The sequence below is a fragment of the Trichechus manatus genome, unplaced genomic scaffold (assembly GCF_000243295.1).
Source record: "Trichechus manatus latirostris isolate Lorelei unplaced genomic scaffold, TriManLat1.0 scaffold00100, whole genome shotgun sequence".
Lineage (NCBI taxonomy): Eukaryota > Metazoa > Chordata > Mammalia > Sirenia > Trichechidae > Trichechus > Trichechus manatus.
Window position 1 is genome coordinate 7,526,323 of NW_004444036.1, and position 23,556 is coordinate 7,549,878.

The window sequence follows — 23,556 nt, forward strand, 5'->3', positions numbered from 1 at the left end:
GGTAGAAAGAAAAAGAAAAAAGCAAGCGACAAGGAAAGGAAGGTTACTAATCACTGCCACCCAAAGATGTATGGTGAGTACATATCTTTAGTTCCGATGGAGTCAATACAAAGTCTTTATAGAAATAATTTTCTATTATTTGTAAACTTTATTACTCACGAATGCTTGGAAGAAGTTATAATTTATTAAATAAATGTCTATCTGCAGCAGAGACTGTTAGTTACTTACTGCACATTTACTCTTTTCTTCTTCTGCAATACAGGAAGGAAAAAGAGAAGGAAGGAGAAAGAGAGAGGGAGGGAAGAAGGAAGATAGTGGTAGTCAATGAGATGGAAGCAAGAATCTCTAGGCGGGGATTCTAGGCACTCTTTAAAGGGGACTGATTGAAGTGGCATTACCTGTCCCTTCCTTCTTCCAGCTGCCTGGAACACGGCTGTGAAGACTGAAGGTGGCAAAGTAGAATGATAGGAAAAACTGGTGAAACCAATATACATGCCCTGGACTGTCACCTCCAAGCTTCTTTACATGAGGGAAAAATAAACCTTTATCTTATTTAAGGCACTATTGTTTGTTTTTTGTTTTTGTTTTTGTTTTTTGTTATATGCTGCCAGTTCTCTCTTCCTACTAATACTCCATCCACATATTACATATAACAACGTACTACAAAATATTTTATTTCTATTTTCACTCTTGTGGCAATAATATACTAATCAGACATACTTTATTACAGAATATAGATTTAAAACTCAGCAATAAGATTCTATTTTATAAAACTAAACAAATAAAATACTGTATCATTACATCCAAGACTATTTTGCATCAAACTCCCTGTTCCATTATCTTAATTAACATCCCTAAGTTTAGTTTTGCTTTTCTATTTTTTTTTTTAATATTCTGAGCAAAGGCAGAATACATTCTACTGGCTTCTACAGGAATTAACATTGCCAAGACAGCTGGAGAAGACTATGAAAGCTCACTGGACCTTGTAGTTGAGCTTTGTGTGTACTCAGGGAAAACAGCTGAAAACTTTGAGTCCTGATTTACATAATAAGGACAAACTTGCACTTCAAAGCCACACTTAGTTCAAGCACCCAGTCTTCAGAGAGTGAGAACAATATCTAGTAGCAGCTAGTCCAACTTCTTCTCTAAATATTTATGCCAGATTTCAACAGAAAGCTACTCATTACACTGGACTAGAATTAACTTTAAATGCACCAGCAAACTAAGCTATAGTCCTACTCATTTTCAGACATAAGTGAATCATTCTTATTGTGAGGAGCTGGCATCTGTGCAAATACAGTACGAAGTATTCCATTTTTTATTCTATATTCAAAGGAATTTCATTAGGATACATGGGGTGTCTAATTTAAATTATTTAAAAATTGTATAGATCAAGTTACTTGTATAATACCTCATCATTCTGCCTTTGATTATTTGTGAATATCACTTTTTTCTCTTTGAACTTACAAGATCTTTAAAGCCAGAAAGAGCACCTCAATCACCTTTTTATTCCCCATAGCACCTAGCACTGTGACTTGTACACATGTTCAGCACAGCTGGTTCAACTAAATGTATTCAATTGTTCAGCAGATGTATGTGGTGATTTTCATTTGAAAGACAATCATGGTTTAAGGATACAGACAGCTTCATTTCTGCCACCTACTACCATGTGAGCTGGGGTGTATCAACCTCTCTAAACCTTGATTTCTCATTAATAAAAACAGAATAACACTTTTTGTCCAGCCAAACTCTTAGTGTCGTTGGGCAAGTCAAATGAGGCAAATCGCTAAAACACCTTTTATAAGATATCACTATTCTCTGTTATATGCATCTATGCAGTGTAGCATATTCAAGATACTTTTTTGTTTTCAAGAATTTTGCGACAATATGAATTTTTCCTTTTATCCCCAGTGAATCGTCCTTGTGCTTTGTTGGAAAAATCATACCCTCCAACTAAGTGCTACCTTGCAGCATTGTCACTGTGTCTATTCCACCCACACTAAATGCAGTCATTTGACCAGTGTTGCCCTTCAAGGTTTAGGCTTTCTCCTTACATAATTACCCTTCTTTCACATACAAAGTACACTCACAGAGAAAGTTGAGACATTTCATATATCTTCTGCAGAGGCCCTGATAATTCAAGATCATGGGCAAGAACAGTGAGAAATGGGGCAGGAGACCTGGGTGCATTCCCTGCCTGCCTCCCTCCCATAGTTGTTTCGTAAACAGATGTAAAGGCCATATATATATCTTAAACACCTGAAGATTTCTTCCTGGGCTGGACTGAATCAGTATGTCTTTGGGAGGGTTTTGGAACTCTGGGCATAGCCAAATTCAAATGTGAATACAAATTCCAAAATCAAAAAGAACTTGTACTTGGATTACAAACCATTTGGGCTTATCAACAACACAGAAAACACGGAAGCTATACCTACACCAGTTGTCATGGAGTCAACTCTGACTCATTCCAACCTCATGTGCATTAGAGTAAAACTGTGCTCCATAGGATTTTCAATGGCTGATTTAAAAAAGACCACCAGGCCTTTCTTCCAAGGTACCCCTAGTTAGACTCAAATTGCCAACCTTTCTGAGCACATTAACTGCATCACCCAGGGACTCCAAATATACTTATATATGTTGTTGTTGTTGTTGTTAGGTGCTATCGAGACAGTTCTGACTCATAGCAACTTTGTGTACAACAGAACAAAACATTGCCCGGTCCTGCACCATCCTCACAATCGCTGTTATGCTTGAGCCCATTGTTGTAGCCACTGTGTCAATCCATCTCATTGAGGGTCTTCCTCTTTTTTGCTGACCTTCTACCTTACAAAGCACGATGTTCTTCTCCAGGGACTGGTCCCTCCTAACAGCATGTCCAAAGTATATGAGACAAAGTCTCTCTATCCTCACTTCTAAGGAGCATTCTGGCTGTACTTCTTCCGAGACAAATCTGTTCATTCTTCTGGCAGTCCATGCTATATTCAATATTCTTCGCCAACACCATAATTCAAAGGTGTCAATTCTTCTTCTGTCTTCCTTATTCACTGTCCAGTTTTCACATGCATATGAGATGATTAAAAATACCATGGTTTGGGTAGGGGGCACCTTAATCCTCAAAGTGACATCTTTGCTTTTCAACACTTTAAAGAGATATTTTGCAGCAGATTTGCCCAACGCAATATGTTGTTTGATTTCTTGACTTCTGCTTCCATGGATGTTGATTGTGGGTACAAGTAAAATGAAATACTTGAAAACTGCAATCTTTTCCCCATTTATCATGATGTTGCTTATTGGTCCATTTGTGAGGATTTTCGTTTTCTCCATGTTGAGGTGTAATCCATACTGAAGGCTGTGGTCTTTGATCTTCATCAGTAAGTGCTTCAAGTCTTCTTCACTTTCAGCAAGCAAGGTTGTGTTATCTGCATATCATAGGTTGTTAATGAGTCTTCCTCCACTCCTTATGCTGTGCTCTTCATGTAGTCCAGCTTCTCAGATTATTTGCTCAGCATACATATGGAATACATACAGTGAAAGGATACAACCTTGACGCACACTTTTCCTGACGTTAAACCACGCAGTACCCCCTTGCTCTGTTCAAACGATTGCCTCTTAGTCTATGTACAGGTTCCTCATGAGCACAATTAAGTGTTCTGGAATTCCTATTCTTCACAATGTTCTCCATAATTTGTTATGATCCACACAAATGCCTTAGCATAGTCAATAAAACACAGGTAAACATCTTTCTGGTATTCTCTGCTTTCAGCCTGGATCCATCTGACATCAGCAATAATATCTCTCATTCTATGCCTTCTTCTGAATCTGTCTTGAACTTCTGGTAGTTCCCTTTCGATAAACTACTGCAAACGTTTTTGAATCACGGTCAGCAAAATTTTATTTGTGTGTGATACTAATGATATTGTTTGATAATTTCTGCATTCTGTTGGCTCACCTTTCTTTGGAATGGGCACAAATATGGATCTCTTCCAGGTGGCTGGCCAGGTAGTTGTCTTCCAAATTTCCTGACATAGACAAGTGAGAGCTTCCAGCACTGCATCCATCTGTTGAAAGAACACACTTGGCATTTCTCAAGCTGAAAGAACTGAAGAAAAAATTCAAGCCTCGAGTTGCAATTTTGAAGGATTCTATGGGCAAAATACTGAACGATACAGGAAGCATCAAAAGAAGATGGAAGGAATACATAGAGTCACCGTACCAAAAGAACTGGTCGACGTTCAGCCATTTGAAGAGGTAGCATATGATCACGAACCGATAGTACTGAAGGAAGAAGTCCAAGCTGCACTGCAGGCACTGGTGAAAAATAAGGCTTCAGGAATTGACAGAATACCAATTGACATGTACCTACATATACATATTATAAATTAAAAGCTTTACCTCAGAATTTTGGCTTAAGTAACAGACAATAATGTGACTGAGAAAGTCACAGGAATGAATTCCCTAATACCACAACTGTTCTTTCTGAATCGTTTGAAATATGCCAACCAGCTGAAGATCAAACTAAAGCACATCATCAATATAACAAAGGTATGGTCCAAGACTCTATGAATACCCACAAAAAAATTACATACTCTGCCTTCAAGTAAATAAAGTACTCTGGGGCCACCAGTAATTCAATTAAAATAAAGTTAGGAAAGGCAGAAAAATGTTTAAGACTGGTCCTCCTCCCTCATTCTTCCATGGGGAAAAAATAAACATTAAAAGTGTATGTCATCTTAATAATTGTTTTAGTTAACATTATTGAGCATGAGTTAATACAAAGGATCAGATTACCAAATCAGACTCATATGAATCAGAGTTATTACCCAGTAACAAGCTTTACTAATAATTTCAAGGATACAAGCATTCATGAGGCATAGATAAAGCAGAGAAATATTCAGGACATCGAGTACAGGCTTCCCAGCCTATTCCTTCCCATAAGAGATGCATTTTCTGGCCTATGTTCAAAGATGAGTTCTCCTCCAAGTCAGGTGTGCAGTCAGCACATACAGTAGGGAGTGTTTTAGGTTATGAAACATCTCCATTTATATGCAGAAGCTGCATAGCTTACATGACATTTTCCAGGGAGCCATGCCCCATAAATCCATGGACCCTAGATGTGTTTACCATAAGCAATCCTAAACCAGAGACATCCTGCCAAAAAGCAGTCCATAGAGATGGACTCTACTTCTTATAAACACTATTAGTTTATTCACCAGGTCATTTATTAGCATGCTTATAAAGCATTTCGGCCAGGTCACCTGGCTTCTAGCTTTCCCTTGAGTGCCTCCCCCACCTCCCGTAACAAGAGAGAAATGAACTGCAGGCCAGCAGCTGAACTTCTTTCTCAAAACATTCATCATGTTCCAGGCACTATTCCTAAATTCTTTATGTGTTCTACTTCATGTAATCCTCTTAGCTCTATGAGTCAGGTACTATCTTTCCATTTTCCAGATGAAGAAATTCAGGTATGAAAAGATTAAGCAACTTGCTGAAGGTCCCACAGCTAGAAAGTGGCAGAACCAGGATTTAAGTCCCAGCATTTTGGCTTCAGATCTGTATTCTTAGGCATAACATGAGTCACTTGTGTAATTGAAGGTCTTACTGTGAACTTTCTTTTGAGTCTTATACTACTATACACTTAGGGTTAAGAAGGATGAAGCTTCTATAAGTCAGTTTTGATAGCTTCAACTGTGGTGGATTAAAGATGGATGCAAATTATTTTACATTCTTCCCACTGAGAGGTGGGATTTACTTCCCCAACCCCTGAATCTGAGCAGGCCTGTTCCTGTTTTGAGCAATAACAAAAATGGTGGAAGTGACAACGTGCCAGTTCTTGGTCTAGCCTTTTAGAGGCCTAGCAGCTTCCACCTATTCTCTTGTAGCTCTGATCCACCATGGAAGAAGTATAACTACCTGATGGAGAGACCATGTGGAGATGCACTAAGAATGGAGAGAAAGAAGGACACAGTTAAGCTCATCTTTCCAGCTACCCCTGCCAAGGTGCTAAGGATGTGAGTAAAAAAGTCTCAAACCCTCCAGAGGAGACACCAGCTGAATACCAATGAGTGATCCCAGTCAACAACACGTGGAAGAGTCACCCAACTCAGCCCTGCCTGAATTCCTGACCCCCAAAATCATGAAAAAGAGACACTGATTTCCATTCTCCACTGTCCACCCTGGGTCATGGGAAGGTAATCCCTAGAATAACACAAAATGCTGTAATACAGGAAAAAAATGAGAAAAGAAAAAAAAACAGGGAGGCTGCCTTTTTCTTACCACATTATTTAAATTGTTTTTTAATAACAGAAGTAAAAGTGACAAATTATATTTAATAAATGGTATGCTCTTGTCTTAAAAGTTAAGAGCATTCAAAGGCCCAAGAGTTCAGGAAGGTTACTTCATAGGTGAGTTTGCAAGAGTCCAAAGCACAAGCGATGAGCATGGGTGAGATTTCTGAGAGGGTCACATGCTTGTGTTTTGAAAGGAAAACTGTGTGGGTGGTTTAAATTATACCAAAGCACATTTAAATTGGTGCAGCTATGTTAATATTAACCACATCCACACTGCGCTAAATTTCTCAAAATGAAAATATACCCACATCTCTCTGGGTAGGAGCTGCAGGTACTGCCTCAAGGCTAATGAACCTATTTGCCTCTCTCATACCTAAGCCTCCATGACCTTCTTCAATTATGGATGGAGAATCTGACATAAGTCCCAACTGCACTGATTCTTACAGTAGAAATCTCACCTCCACTCTACCTCTGAGTTATTTTCTCTTCCTCTGCCCGACCTCCTTATCTCGTCCTCTCTTTCCAAAACTCATAGTACCTGCATACACACACACACATATGTACACACACAGGCATGAAAAGCAATAATAATGGTAGTAATGGAGGCAGGTTCATTCTTTCTGGCCTACTACTACTATTAGAGCTATCAGATACTCTATCAAAAATTTAAGTCATTAAGAATTTATATCTTTTATTAATGGCCAAATCTCTTCATTTAAAACCTTCAGCTCTAAGATATCATATACATTAAAGATAAATCTAGCCCATTTAAATATGAAAATCAAGCACACTTGTCATCAAATTGAACATTAACACAACAGACCACAAACATTTTATAAATCCTACATACTGGATAAATTATCTAGTCATTTACTCATCTGACATTTACTGCGTGTGTATTTTCATGCTGCCCGAGCTGGGCACTGTCATTCTATCTCATATACTGCTCACAATAGCCCGGTGAGTTCAGCATCATTTTATCCAACTCCCAGTGGGAAAATGACTTATACAGTATTATGCAGTCATTATCAAGCAGCAACCAAGAGCATGGCTCCATCTTATATTTACTGTGTTTTTTAATATGCCCCAACTCCAGCCCAGTTCTAGCTAGAGTTAGTTCCTCTTAATTGCAAAACAGTTATATTATTCACAGAAAAGGGAAAACCAGTTTTTAGCAAGTTTCTATAATTTTATGCTTATGCAGAAGCCACATCACAGATCAAAACTAGGCCCTCTAATAACTGTGGTTTTGCTTTTCCAAGAAGTTATATGGGGGAAAAATCAATAGGAAAGGCAACAACTGATTGTGTATCAATTTTATTATACAGATCACAAAACAAACCCTGTAATGAAATTGCATGTCATTTTACAGGGGCCTAGGGAATGTGTGTCAGTAGCAGAAGCTGTTGCTATCTCATCCACTGCCCCTCGGCCCACCTCAGAAGTCACCTACAGCTTTGTAGGTAGTTCCTGTACATGGCAACAGCTTTCCACACCAAGCATCTGTGTAACTTAGTCCAAGGAATTTTTGGGCCACAAGAGTGTGCTCCATACTCTGCAGGGCAGTCCTGAAAGACCAAACAGTTAACACCCGAAGAGCAACCCTTAACCAATAACAGAGAAGAATTGGTGGATAAACACCCCACCTTCTTACCCTTTGGTGGGACAATTCCAGTGTCCTACATAGACTCTTCAATAGGTTCCCAGTGGGACTGAACCTAGGAACATACCTATTTCCTCACACCTTCACTGGACTTCCTGGGATCATCTACTTATGCCCTGTGGTAGAACATACTTTCCAAAGATAACTGCACCAAGATACCCCATCCCATGCGCTTTTCTTACAATGTGACATTGCCGCTCTTCCTTAAAGAGGTGGAGTTTATGTTCCTTCCCTTTGCATCTGGGTGGGCCCGTGACTATCGCAAAAGAGCCACTATGTGACTTTGAGGCTAGGTCATAAGAGGTGACATAGCTTTGACCTGGCATTCTTGAAAGGCTCACTCTTGGAACTCAGTGGCCATGCCATGAGGAAGCCAAGCAGCCACATAGAATGGCCAGATGTAGGTGCTTCAGCCAGTAACCCCAGCTAAGGCACCAGACAGCAGAGAGCATCATTGCCAGACATATGAGTGAGTTTTCAAAGATTCTAGCCCCTAGCTAGAAGCCAAGTAGATCAGAGATGGCCTGTCCCCATTGAGCCCTGCCTAAATTGCAGATTTGTTAGCAAAATAAATGCTGTCATTGTTTTAAGCCACACTATTTTGGAGTGATTTGTAACTCACCGATAGATAACTATAATATACCCAAATTCTTGTCTTGGGGTCTGCTTTGGGGGAACCCCAAACTAAGACATTCCAAGGTCATTCAACTAGTAAATGGCACTAAGTGAAATGTGAAACCCAACTGCCTACTCACAGCCCACTCCGTGTCCACTATACCCCACTGCCTGCTCATTCAGTCAAGTGAGTATTTGCTTTCTTAAATAGAGTCTCCAGTGTCTCTAAGAGAGGAGGAAAGAGGGCATCGTGTTCCTTACAATCCTTGTTATGTAATAGGTACTAAATCTGAATACAAAACTGTCCTGAATGATTGTGCCTCAACTGCTTTCACTGTTCTTAACTCCAACATTCCAAGTCCCACCCAATATTCTGCGTACTTCTGCCAGTTTCAAACCAGGAGAAAACGTAAGGGACATTACTGCAAAGGAGGAGAAAATATAAATAGCTAATTATAGGCTTTAATGTTTTGCTTTTCATCAGAGTATTCTCAGCTGAGCAGTAAAACTAGGCACATTTTCAACAAATTACAGATGAAAAAAATAAAAAAGGGAATAGTGATTCATCTAGAGTTTGGAATTAACATTGCTAACAAAAGTGTATGGACTTGGGAACATAGTATATTTTCTTAAGGAATCTTCATCCAATAGATTTATCTTCTTAAGAACACTAGATTACTAAGAATTAATCTTTAAAGAGAAAATTCAGAATCTGATCCAAAGTATAATCATAATTCTCACTACTGGAATCAAATTAAAAGGCAATTCCAATATCATTATGCCCTAAAATTACCCTCCACATTAAATCCACTGTAGCACATTCAAATAAAGACCTGCTAAAAGAATTAGCACATGAAAAGAATAAATCTTTACTTCTCTAAAGTTCTCTGTACCATTATGAAAACAGTACTATTGTTACTCACCAGAGGTTAACTACACAAACATCAAAGGTACAAAACACCAACTCTGTCAAACCCTTAAATCTGTCATTGTGACTTACTTCATAAAATATGCTGCTGCAGCTATTTTAGTGGGTATATCTAACTTAACTGGATTTCCTTTGATAAAACTTATTTACTGAAATAAGATCTCTGCTTTAACTCCATTACCCAACTTTTGGCATTTGTCTACTTCATCCACGATTAACTTAGGAGCCAGCTGGCATTTTCCTTAACTCTTTCATATTTGCTTAATGAAATATACCTTAAGATTGGTTTCTGGCTCACTCTTCCCTTTTGAAAATGTTAACGGATTTAAAACAAATCTAGTTAGAGATAGAGTTTGAGAGAAGAGATTTTGCTATGTAAAGTATGGTTCACTTATCTGTTCAACAGCAGTGATAAAAGTGGTACTTCTACATGCACAGTTAATTTCAAGAATCATTTATTGAGCATAGAATCTCCTAGAACATATGAGATTTACAAAATGAATACCCCGCCACCTAGGAACTTGCCCTCTATTGGGTCATGGATATTGTTGGAGTGTTTTGCGAGACAGAATCAAAGTACTAAAATAAAATCTCTTTCAGATGCATGAAATTCTACAACTGTATCTACGACCTTTGAGGCTCAAGGAATTCTCTCATGGTAGAAGGCTTATTTTATATTTAAAAAATATACAAACGTTTTGTATTATTACTATTGTTTTCTGGCTCATCTAGAATTTTCACATATAGGACTGTTACAAGACCTAGTACTTTTGAATATCTTACCTGGGCCATGGCAGCAGAGTTAAGTGGAAATCGCATCTGGGATTTAGAAGCTTATTCCCAGTGGTCATTACCTATGGAGTTCCTGGGTGGCACGAACAGTTAAGTGCTTGACTACTAGCCAAAAGGTTGGCGGTTCAAACTCACTCAGAGATGCCTTGGAAGACAGGCTTGGCAATCTGCTTCCTAAAGATCACAGCCTTGAAAACCTTATTGGGCAGTTCTACTCCGTATGTATGGGGTCACCATGAGTCAGAATCAACTCAATGACCGCTAACAAAAACAATGACTACCTGATAGTTCTGATTTTCCTCAGTTGTAAAAAGGTGGTGATAAATGTAAGGTTACTATGAGAATCAGTGTTGGTAGGAATTATGTATCAATGACGAAGTGCTGCTCTACAACCCTATTACAGCATATAATAGATTAGCTGTCTTGTTCCCCTTGAGGGCTGGCATTCACTGAGTCAATGCATCTTAAAGTTGGAAGGATCTTTGGGTCTTATAATCCAATCTCCTACTCCATGACAGAATCTCCCTCCAACATCAGTCCCAAAAAGAAAAAACTTCCTGCTATGAAAAGCCTGTGACTTACAGACCTGCAGTCCCCCGGGAATTGGCAACCAGTCACTACAGCTGAGGAGGAGACCTCCCCAGGCTTGTATCTACTTGGAGCAAAAGACAATAAGCAATGGAGAGAACCAAATACTAAACCACTTGACCCATCTCCCTGCCCTCCCAGTTTAACCTTCAAAGTTAGTCTTAATGATAAAATACTTTCAGGAGCAATATTTTCTCCATTATCTAGCACGGGCCCTGGCACATAATAGGTGCTTGATATAATTTGAACATCAAATGGGTAATGTGAAGGTCTTTTCAACCTTACAAATAACCCTTCTTATTCTCTCTAGGACTCGGAGCTCCTTTAACAGGAGACAGAAACTAAAATACAATAGCATGGTGACAACTAAGGGTTCAAAACGCACACCCTAAGAGTTGACTGTTTTGGATAATTCATTTCTGTCAAAATATAAATAACAGATATCAGACATTTCCTCCTATTGAATAAGGGGAAGAAGGTTGAAGTACTGAGCTGGAACCAGTTAATTAGATCTGTTTTACTTCTTTTTTTACATTATAATATAGTTCAGAATAATCTGATGTGGGATTCTTTTAGAAGGTAGTTAGTTGGGTTTTTGAGAGAAGGTAGAAGAGCGGTAAGGCAGATAGAATTGAGAGGGGGGCAAAAACAATAGCACTGTAAGAATGAATCTGCAAGAAACTAACACCATCTTCCTTTAAGATTAATGATGTGCTAAATTCCTTGAAAGGAGTCCTGGTGACGCAGTGGTTAGGCACTCGGCTGCTAACCAAAAGGTCAGTGGTTCAAACCTACCAGCCGCTCCACAGGAGAAAGATGTGGCTATCTGCTTCCATAAAGATTACAGCTTTGGAAACCCTATGGGGCAATTCTACCCTGTCCTAGAAGGTCGCTATGAGTTGGAATTGACTTGATGGCAATGGTTTAGTTTTTGGTTAAACTCCTTGAAACCTACTTCAGGGTGTTAGGTGTTACTTTCATTGCTCTTCTCCTTCCACCTTCTCTCAGAGAAGCCCATCTTGAAGGGGTAGCCTGGAGTCCTTCCTCTTTGATCTCCTTCCCTACACCCTATACCCCCTGTAAAGATTTCATGAAGTATTGTTAGCACCATGGTTATCAGCTGATTGGTGGGCAGGAGCATTTCAGGTCTTTTGGGTCTTCAGAAAAAAGCCACAGAGTGAACACTCAGGACATCTACAAAATGAACTTCCAACAGCATGGATGAATTTCACAAACATAATGTTGCACAAAAGAAGCCAGATGTAAAATAGCACATACTATATGATTCTACTTTTTATATAAATTTCTAAAACAGGCAAAATAAATCATGCTGTTAGAAGTCAGTAACTTTGGGGTGGAGGGAAGTAATGAATAGAAAGGGATGTCTGGGATCCAGGTAATGTTCCATTTCTAGATCTGACCGCTGGTTACAGAGGTGTGTTCCCTTTGAGAAAATATACTTATCATTTATATACATGTATTTATGTACATGTATATGTATGCTAGGAGCTCTGCTGGCACAGTGGTTAAAAGCTCAGCTGCTAACCAAAAGATGGGCAGTTGGAATCCACCAGTTGCTCTCTGGAAATCCTACGGGGCAGTTCTACTCTGTCCTACAGGGTTGCTATGAGTCAGAATCGACTCGACGACAACGGGTTTTATATGTATGTTATACTTTAATAAAAAGTAAAAAATGTGTAAGTAAATGGAAAGCCAGCATTTGCCATGTATAGAAGCTAACCATAAGAACACTTAGAGTAAAAACAAAACAATGTGATTGAATGCTAGCTGGATTATGTGGCCTGCTAAAGGCTCCTCTTTTGAAGCCTGCTTTCTCTTTGTTAAACAGAGAAGTTAGCGAGTACAAGGGAGGCCATAAAGACTCACTATTAACAAACTGAGACTTTCTACTTGAGGTAATTAGATGGATGGATCGAAAGAGAATAGTGAAGGGATGGTCTCACCATGTAATTTAGTGTTATTTCATACCCTGCCGAGAGTCTACATAAAATCATCTTGTGAGCCTACAGTGCTGTGTGATCCACATTTTGGGGAAAAGAATGCTTTACTTCAAAATGAACAGATGTTCCTGATGGGCAACTCAGATGCCCTCCTGAAGGCAAAAATTTCCCACATTAGTGTCATGTGCCATCTCCTTTAATCTACGTAATCGCCGCAAATATCAGCACTAGCTCAGATCAAACAGGCATTCACTATAGCCCCCTGGACCTCATGACTGGTGCTCTGGCCCTTGCTAGAGGCCATAAGTCCTTCCTTGCCAATTATCACTCCTCAGATGCTGCTGAACTTCAATCTCAGCTCACCTTCTCCCCTCAACCTGAAGCTGCTATTGCACTACTGCAGCCTGCATACATCAGGAAAGCATGCAGAAAGAATGGTTAAATAAAGATGTTTATAAAATTTATTTTTAAATTTACAAAGAAAACTCTGAATAAATAAGTACTTCCAATGATGTAAAGAGTTCTTGGAAAAAATAAAATAGTAACCAGCAGTTCCCTAAACATCTTTAATAGGATGGGCAAAGTCTATCTGGTTAGGTTTAAGCTTAGTACATCCAGTGGCAAGGATGATTTCACAAATTCAGAAGTTCATTGATCATTTCCACATCTAAGTAGATCTAATAACATATTTTAAAACGGGACACATGTGTATGTAAAAATCAAATATGAAAAACCCAAAGGTATTGACTACAGACAATAAGTCTTTCAAATGTATGAAAACACATCTTCTCTGTACTTATAAGGGGGAAAAAGTTTCCAGTTTAAATTGGTTCTTTCCACTCTCACTTCACACAAAACCCTTTTTACCTCCTAACAAGAAGCCTTGAAATAACAATAATTTCATCTTTCCCATCTACTGGCTGGTTAGCTCAATTAGTTAGAGCATGGTGCTAATAACACCAAGGTCGTGGGTTTGATCCCCATACGGGCCACCTTCTCTGGAGCCCTGGTGGCTTAGTGGTTAAGAGCTCAGCTGCTAACCAAAAGGTCAGCAGTTCAAATCTACCAGCCGCTCCTTGGAAACCCTATGGGGCAGTTCTACTCTGTCCTACAGGGTCACTATGAGCGGCAACCCACTTGATGGCACCTAACAACAACAACGACTTATTTATTACGTTGCCCTGATAAGGAAGAGCTGAGTGATAGAGGAGGTTTGTATTTTGTAATATTGATGCATCACAGGTTGATTTATGCATCCTTCTGTATCTGTTTGTCTTTAGGTATTTTGCTCGTTTGTTTCAGAGTGACTAAGCTTGTGGGGGCTCTCTTTTAAGTCCTCGTGGTCTTAAACGAAAATAGCATTTCTTTTCTGATTGTATAAATATTTATGCTCACTGGACAATGTTCAGAAAACACAAGTTAAAAAATACAAGTTATACAAGTGAGAAAGTAAAAAGAGCCCACACGTGGTGTTTTTCAAAGCTAACTTACAAAGGGGGTAATGATTAATTGTCCTCCTTGGGGCAGGTCTCAGGCATCCTTGCTCTCTGGCCAGCACGTTCATGGTCAGATTATCCTAATACTCACAGTCCAATCCCTGGGTTTCTCTCTGTTCAAGTTCAACAGAGGTTAAGTATGTTAATGATCTTCACCTTCCTTTCCAGGATGTTAGAAGCTGGGGCAAAAAATAGGATAGGTGCTGGAATATAATTTTTACTCATATTGTATAACCCAATATTGCAGCTATAATACCAATGACTTTGCAAAGTATCAAAATAAGATACCTAAGGTACGCGAGAAAACTTTAATTCTACTAAAAGATGGCAGGTGAAGGGATTACACATTTTGTTTTTATCACAATGGCTCCAATTTCTGATTATTGAGCTGACCATCCCACAATTTTATTATATTCAAATTTATATTTTATACTACAATCTGGAATATAATGATGGTAGTAATGCTACTTTTTTAAAAAAGTCTCTGTATCTTAAAAAGAAAGTCAGAACAGAAATAACTTTACCTATCTCAAGAAAAAAATATCTATCATATTCTGCTGGTTTGGAATTTTAAGTAAAGAAAGTGAAATTATAATTACCATTTTGGCTCAATCCAAGAAAGAAAATCCTAACAATCAAATCTGCCAATGGAAGAATGGGCTTTGTTGTAAATTAATGATTCTCTGTCATGAGAAAAACTCAAACAGGGTCTGCATAGCCATTTACTGTAGATGGATGTCTCTTGCATTGAGTGAAACGACTGAATAAAAGCTCTTGCTTCCTCAAATTCAAGGTTCTACAATGCCCACTGGAGCTCCCCCTCAAGACTCCAGCTCCTCTAACATGACACACAGTACCTCTACAGAGTGATGAAATTCACTGGTATACATCAGTAAGAGTGGTAAAGATAGAGGGTCATTGACTGTAAATTTCTATTCAGATTGGTCACTGCCCAAGCTATGTGTCTTAGTCATCTAGTGCTGCTGTAACAGATACACCACAAGAGAATGGCTTTAACAAAGAGAAATTTATTTCTTCACAGTAAAGTAGGCTAAAAGTCCAAATTCAGGGCATCAGCTCTAGGGGAAGGCTTTCTCTCTCTGTCAGGCATCTCATCAACCTTCCCCCAGACCAGGACTTTCTCCGTGCAGGGACCCTGAGTCCAAAGGACGTGCTCTGCTCCTGGCGCTGCTTTCTTGGTGGTATGAGGTCCCCCCTCTCTACTTGCTTCCCTTTCCTTTTTATCTCTTGTAAGATAAAAGGTAGTGCAGCCCCCACCCCAGGGAAACTCCCTTTACATTGGATCAGGGATGTGACCTCAGTAAGGGTGTTACAATCCCACCCTAATCATCTTTAACATAAAATTACAATCACAAAATGGAGGACAACCACACAATACTGGGAATTATGGCCCAGCCAAATAGATGCACACATTTTTGGGGGAACATAATTCAATCCATGACACTATGTAATTGTTAAATATTTTGACCATCACTTCTGCCTCTAGGGAAGTTTGAATAAGAGTCACTTTCCCTTCCCTCACCACTTCTTCAAAGAAAGTTAATACCCCAGAGAAATAGAATGCTACCTCCTTAGAAACTCAAAACACAACTTCAGAACTATTCCTCTAAAATGTAATCAGCAAAAAAGGCAGAAACATAAAATTTAGACAAGCTCTCTTCATGTTTATGCCAAATTTAAACATAATCAACAGGCATAAAAATTTCACAAGCCAACCCTGAATTATAGAAGATCTGCCAGAAGAGGGTCTTCTATGCTCTTAAGCTGTGGTCTCCAAGAACTGCTCCACAGGGTTTCCAAGGAGTGGCTGGTGGATTTGAACTGCCAATCTTTTTGTTAGCAGCCTGGGCTCTTAACTACTGCACTACCGGGGCTCTTTTGTGACGATGTATCCTAATCATTCATTCACTCATTCAACAGATATTTATTTATCACCTACTATGTGTTAGGCAGGGGTCAGCATACTTTTTCAGTAAAGGGCCAGACAGTAAGTATTGTATTTTCAGCTTTACAGACCCTGTTGCACCTACTTTACACCATCATTACAGTGGGAAAGTAGCCATAGAAAATATGCAAATAAATGAGTGTGGCTGTGTTCCAATAAAACTTTATTTATGAAAACAGGAGGCAGGCCAGATTTGGTCAGTGACAGTTTTCCAACCCCTAGTCTAGACTCTTGAGATACATAAGTGAACAAAACAGACAAAAATCTCTTTGCTTGTGGAGTTTACATTCTAATAAAATCAGTAAAAAATTAACATGTACTCCAAATATACATACCTGTATTTCTAAATTACATGTGTATACTACCATATAAATGCATTGTGTACATTATAAAATTCACCCAATAATATAAATTATAATAAATGAGAAAAATGAATATTTAAAAATATTTTGATATTTTATTAGTTACTCATTTTTCCACTATCACTGCCATCATATTTTAGTGAGAGCAATGCAATTGAATAATGCTTCATCACTTTCAATAAACTATATATTTTTTTAAAATCTTGGGTTAACATTTTATGATCCAATTCTAAGTCAGTTGATTTATATATTTGGTTTTGATGGCTGTCATAGTGGAAAATTTATCACAAAGATTATATAGTTCCAAATGGAAGAACTGCATCATTGGCCGTGCTTATTAAACCATGATTACCATTTTTAAATCTCATCTAATTATGCAAAGAATTTCATTAAATTTTTGGCTTATATATTTACACCTTCCTCTGTGCAAACAGGTTGTTACTGCAAACAAATTGGAAGGTAAATAACAGAAGTTAAATAAACATTTGTAAAACTGGCTGAATAAATAAATAAAAATTCACTGAAACCATCTGAAAGATTTTATAGCTGTTTCCAAGTTGATAAAGCAAGCTGATGAGAGTTTTGTATTGTTTTTGTTTTCTACATATTTACATGGTATTAAGCAACAAACTCTCATTACTAAAATTTAAAGAACATAAACATAATACCTAACAGTATACTGTGGGGAAGGAAGGAGGGAGGGGGTCACTGTCAAGCTCTCCACACAATGGAATGTCCACATTTCCTCAAGGGAAACTCACATAAATGATGTAACACATTCTTAAAACCAAAACAGGTGAGGGCTTCAAGGTCAATCCTTATGTTTAATATCAGTAAAGTTGTTTTTTTTTTTTAATTTAAAAAGTATAGGTTTGAATAAATTCAATGGATTATCTGGCATGCTCTTTGGGGTGTGCTTTGGAGACAATAGCTCTTTAGAGCTATTTATTTTGTATATATTTTACATTTAGAAAGGACCTTTTCCAACACTATGTTCTATTCGTATAGAATTTCAACCTATATTGTTAGATGTAACAGAGATTCCACCAGTCTGATTCACCTTCTCTGTGCACATATTCTTGCAAGTAATAACTCCCTATCACAACACACTTGATAAAATAATGCAAAGAAAACTTGGATTAAGTGAATCTCTTTCATCCATGCCTAACTCAAACACAACCATTTATGGGACTATTACTGGTTTCTAACTTCTATGTCTGCACCAGTCTGGAAGTTAAGAATCAGCAAACTTTAACTATCTGAACTGTTTGGCAGGATTTTCAAAACTTCAGATGAACCTTAGCCAAGTTTCCTCTGTCCCTAATGAGAGGTTATTAATCAGTAGTATGTTTGTATTCATGAAGGGTCTGTTTAGAATTTTAATAAATGTCATCTAGAAAATTAACAAAGAAGTAATTAGGAGGATTTATTACTTGATTCCCTATCCCCTTCATGGTCAAACCAAAGGAAAATGTGATAAAGATTGAGGATTACTAAAATCCGAACACTTTATATACACTCAAAACCCTCCCCAAACAGGCAGAAATTTCAGCACTCTGGTCTTCCTTGCTCAGGTGACATCATACAGCAATTTTTCACAGTGTTAAGTACTTGTTTGTATCTTCAACACCTCCCAACTATGGAAACAACCTTAGAGCAGGGAATTTTGTCTCTATTTCTGTACATAGCAGTGTTCAATTAGCATTTGCTGAAATTAAATGAAATACTGTGGAATTCCCCAAGGCTATTTTATTGTTTCATGGACCACACTTTAAAAGAACCCCAAAATAGTGAGCTTTCTCTTGTGTTCTTGAAAACTAAAAAAGAAATACTTCTTCGTGTACTAGTTTGGTTCAAGAAAACTCTTGTCTGAATATCCTTAAGCCCTGTAGCACTGAGCATTCTTCTTGAAATCTATTTCAAATAAATTGCGTTTAAAAATGTGAAATTAATTTGACTCAGGACTTTCTTATAAAGGGAATAAATTGTCATTGTTTGCAGATGATATGATCAACCTCATGAAACATCTAACCGAATCACAGGCAAACTCTAATGGGAGAATTCAGCAAGCTTACTGGATATAAGATCAATTTTAAAAATCAACAGAATTTCTTTGTATCAAAGATAACCAACTAGAAAATCAATCAAGCATAAGATACCATTAATAAGAGCACCAAATTGTATAAAATTTCTAAGAATTAACTTCACCAAGAATACACAGAACTGCTACAGAGATTTTTTTTTAATTCTATGAAAGAATATAAAAGAAAATCTGAATAAATTAAGAGCATTCCATGCTCCTGAAGGGATGACTTGATATTATAAAGATGTCAACTGCTATAAATTCAAAGCAATTCCATCAAAATTCTAGCTGGATTTATTTGGACGAACTTGATAAACCTCTTCTAAAATGTGCACCGAAATCTAAAGGTCTACAAATAGTTAAGTCAACTTCAAAAGAGATGATCGAAGAGGAAGGAATTGCCCTTCCAGATATTAAGACACACTAAAAGTCATAATAAAAAAGACAAAATGGTCTTGGTGCAAAAACAAATACTAGACCAGTGGAATAGAAGAGAGTCATAACAGATCCATGAACCTAATATACAATAAATATGGCACCATACACAAATCAAAGAAGAAAAGATGAATTAGTGTACAATGCTGGAAAACCTTTTTTGAAGTAAATTAAACAGAATTCCTTACAAAAGTTGCACTTCAAGTGCATCAAAACCTAAATATGAAAAGTAAAACTATAAATTAATAAAAGATGAAGGAGAATAGCCTCATAACCCGGGAATGGGCAAGGACTTCCACACAAAATCCAAGAAGTACAATCTATAAGGTAGAAAAGTTATGAATATTATTATATCAAAATGAAGTATCCTGTTTAATGACAAAGTTAACAGACAGAAGACCGAACAGGGGAAGAAATTTACAGCGTCTAAAATTGACAGAGGATTACTATATGGAATATAAAAGGAACACCTACAAAGCAAGACCCCAAAAGAAAAATGGGCAAAGGAAATAAACAGGCAATTAACCCAAGAAGAAACCCAAGCATATGAAGAGATGTTTATTAGTAATTAGAGAAATGCAAATAATTAATTTAAGCTATCACTTTATTTGGAGCCCTGGTGGCTCAGTGGTTAAGAGCTCGGCTGCTAACCAAAAGGTCAGCAGTTCAAATTGCAAAACTTAGAAAACTGGTATTCCTGTTACTATTGCTGCATTACAAATTACCACAACACTTAGTTGCTTTAAACAGCAATAATCATTATTTTTCAAGATCCCTATGGGATAGGGATTCAGGAGGGGTTCATCTGGCAGGTTATGGCTCAAGGTCAGAAAGTGTCTGGAGCTGGAGAAGCTAGGGGACAGCCAGGGACCTCTTTATTGTCATGTATCCTTTTCCTTAGTCTCTGACGTGGGCTAGTTTGGGCTTTCTCACAGCACGGTAGCCTCAGGGAAGTTAGACCTCTTACATGGTAGCTGACAGCTCCAGTACAAGTATTCCAGCAAGCAGGGTGAAAGCTAAATCACCCAGCCTCAACAGTCACATTGTGTCACTTTTGTCATATTCATGTGGCTGAAACAAACAAACAAAACCTGCCCACATTCAAAGGGAAGAAAACTGAACTCCACTTCTTGTGGTGGCTGGCAAGTTTCTGAAACACCATGTAGAATGGGAGATACTGTTGCAGCCATCTGTGGAAAATGCAATCGGCCACAGCTGGATAATCCCAAGTGTTGGGGGGCATGTGATAATACAGAGTGTAGAGTGGTGGGATATTTTTTGGAAAGCAATCTGGCAGTGCTTAGTCAAATTAAGTATATCTAAACTGTTTGACAGGAACCCTGGTGGTGCAGTGGTTAAAGTGCTCAGCTGCAAACCAAAAGGTTGGCAGTTCGAACTCACCAGCTGCTCCTCAGGAGAAAGATGTGGCAGTCTGCTCCTGTAAAGATTACAGCCATGGAAATCCTATGGGGCATGTCTACTCTGTCCTACAGGGTCGCTGTGAGTTGGAATCAACTCCACAGTACTGGATTTGTTTTGTTTATATTTTTTGACCTACCACTCTCGCTCATGGGTATATATCCCTTAGAAAATTTCTCACAAACTGTAACAGGACATATATAAGGATGTTAATTACAACATTGTTTGTAGTAACAGGGAGTTGGATATAAGCTATGTGTCATCACCAGAGGAATGGGTAAGTAAAATGTGATGAATGCATACTATGGATTACTATGAAGCAATGTGAAGTAATAGACTAGATGTACACACAGTAACTTGGAAAGAACATAAAAAATAGTGCTGAAAAGTAATGGACAAATTAAGATTCATAATACAATACTATTAATATTTCTATTAAAAATTCATGAGCACAAAACAACAATATATATTTTCAAGACCACACAGAAATGAAGGGTAGACCTCATCCCATTAAGTGGTTGCCTATGGGCAAGGGAGATGTTTGGGAGTAGGGACTGGGAAAACAGAAAGGAAAATAAAGAGAAAGAAAACAAGACAAGGGCACTGCATGAACCAACAATGATGGTGTGCCTTCAACTGAGGAGTATAATTAACTCCACCCTTTGTCTGCATTAGATTTAAAGATAATAATAATTGACGCCAAATTTTTCAGACAAGAATCTTAGCAAAAATCAGGATCATAATAAATCTCTGTAAATGGCAACATTTCTCATTTTTCAAAAGAGGTACCAATATTAGGGAGCATCCAAACTCCTTTTTGCCTGTTTAGGAAATTCTTTGTTGATCATTAGTGCCAAAAGAGTTAGGTACAATAAGAACTGCTGAGAAGAAGGATTTGATTAACATCCTACATGTTAAATTAAAAATGAGTTCAAGAGCTGGTGGGGCTGATTCCAATGGTAAAGAATGTAGAGTTGATCTTTGCTATACTTGAAAATACTGTTTAAACATTGTGTTGTTGTATTCCAAAAAAAAAAGAGTGCCTGAAATGGCTCCCAGACTAGGGAGGGCTACTAAATTGAGAAGCGCCATTAGAGGACCATCCTCACTGCAGTTAACTCGCTGCCCAGAGGGAAACAAAATTACACAGAGTGGCAGGCAGCTCCCAGAGGTGGCCACCAATGGGGAAGGAGGACCCTGAACAGGGCAGGAGCCAGACCACCCAGACAGACAGAGGCATGTTAGAAGAAAAAAAAAAAACATTCTGTTGTTGTGCACCGTCAAGTCTATTCTGACACATAGCAACCCTATAGGACAGAGAAGAACCCTGTAGGGTTGCCTAGGCTGTAATCTTTACAGAAGCAGATCTCTAGGTCTTTCCTCCCGAAGAGCAGCTAGCAGCCAAGTGTTTAACCATTGCACCACCAGGGCTCCTTCCCTTTTTACTTCTGTTTCTTCCATTGGTCGCACCCTTTAGGCATCCAGTTGTATCCTGAACTTTTAGCAAACCAGTAACACTTTCCTGGATGAATTCACTTTTTTAAAGTGGGTCATAGAGAAGAAAAAGTAAAAATGTACCTCTAACTGCCTGTAATATAAAATCTCAACACTGGGATTACTGGGCAGGATTCTAGCCATAAAACTTCTAGAGACTTAGAGTAACACTTTTGCCAAGTTACCTTTATTTCTGTAACTCAGTTCATCTATCTTTCAAAAAATATTTTGACTCAATGATTGGGAATCAACGAGGAAGATATTTTCAGGAAGAAGAGCCTTCTCAGAAGTCTTCAGTTTACAACACATGGGTGTCACTTAAGTTAGCACTAGTGAGTATTTGAAAAAAAATATATTTTAAAAGCACAAAGGTTTCTACATGCATTGTACCCAAGAAAAAAGAATGCTATGTTTAAAAAAACCTTTAAAGTAGATGTATGCAAAACAACAATACACATTTTGCAATAAAAGACATTAACATGGCTTCCTATGGGGTAATGAAGAGTGGAATATGGGGATAAAGGAAAAAGTAATTCATTAAGTTTTCAAATTGGTATTTAGATTTTAAATTAGGCAATGTAAATATTTAACCAAAATAATTACCTTTCTAACAGAAAAATAAATTTTTAACCCAGAGTAGAATTTATTCCTATTATAACATTTTTAATCTCTATGTCTCAAGGATTGAATCTGATTGTTTTTATACAATAATGAAACAACCACAGGTCTGAATGCAGAATGCTAGGCAATAGCCAAAGACTTTGTTTCATATCCTTGATGTAACTTGACATCTGAGTTGATTGACTGGCATGTGCCTACCTTTGCTTGGCATTCTCATTTAATAATGCAGTCACAGCTGTTAAGATCTGAGATACTGTCACAAGAGACACAGTTGAAGCTGAACTAAAATGCTATGAGAATTTTAGAAGTCAAAGAAATATTAGAAAGCCAACTCTGGCCCCAGGTTTCCACACTAGGATTATTTAACAATTAACAAAGGGGTACTTTCATTTCCAACCACTAGAAGACACCCTCTTGAGATTGGAAATGGAAACCTGCCCTTCATCCTTCACTCTCTTTCATTCAGAATCTGAGAAAAATTCAGCAATTTGAATTTAACCTCTCTTTCAAGGTCATTGACAGCGACATTTGTTTACTGGTTATTCACTTTCTAGGACTCTGAGGAGAGCAAGAGGAAAAAAAAACAAGATCTCTGTGTCTACTGTGTTCTTTTTTATAACTCAGAAATGATTAGGTTTAGGACTCACTTCGCTCAGGTATGACCTAATTAACGTAACAAAGAAAATTCTATTTCCAAACAGGATCACATCCACAGGTATGCGGCTAGGACTTCAATACATATTTTAGGGGTACAGAATTCAATCCATAATGCTTCTAAGTGCTGATATATGAACATTTGTGAAGGCCCCAACTGAACACAAGAGAGAGCAAGTCAGGAGACTTCCG

The 23,556-nt window shown here is 38.0% G+C and overlaps 1 non-coding gene across 1 annotated transcript; it reads left to right on the forward strand.

The window, feature by feature from the left end:
* Positions 1–13,752: 13,752 nt before the first annotated feature.
* TRNAI-AAU (transfer RNA isoleucine (anticodon AAU)) lies at positions 13,753–13,826 on the forward strand. The gene has a single exon. It is a non-coding gene; the product is annotated as a tRNA-Ile (tRNA).
* Positions 13,827–23,556: the final 9,730 nt, after the last annotated feature.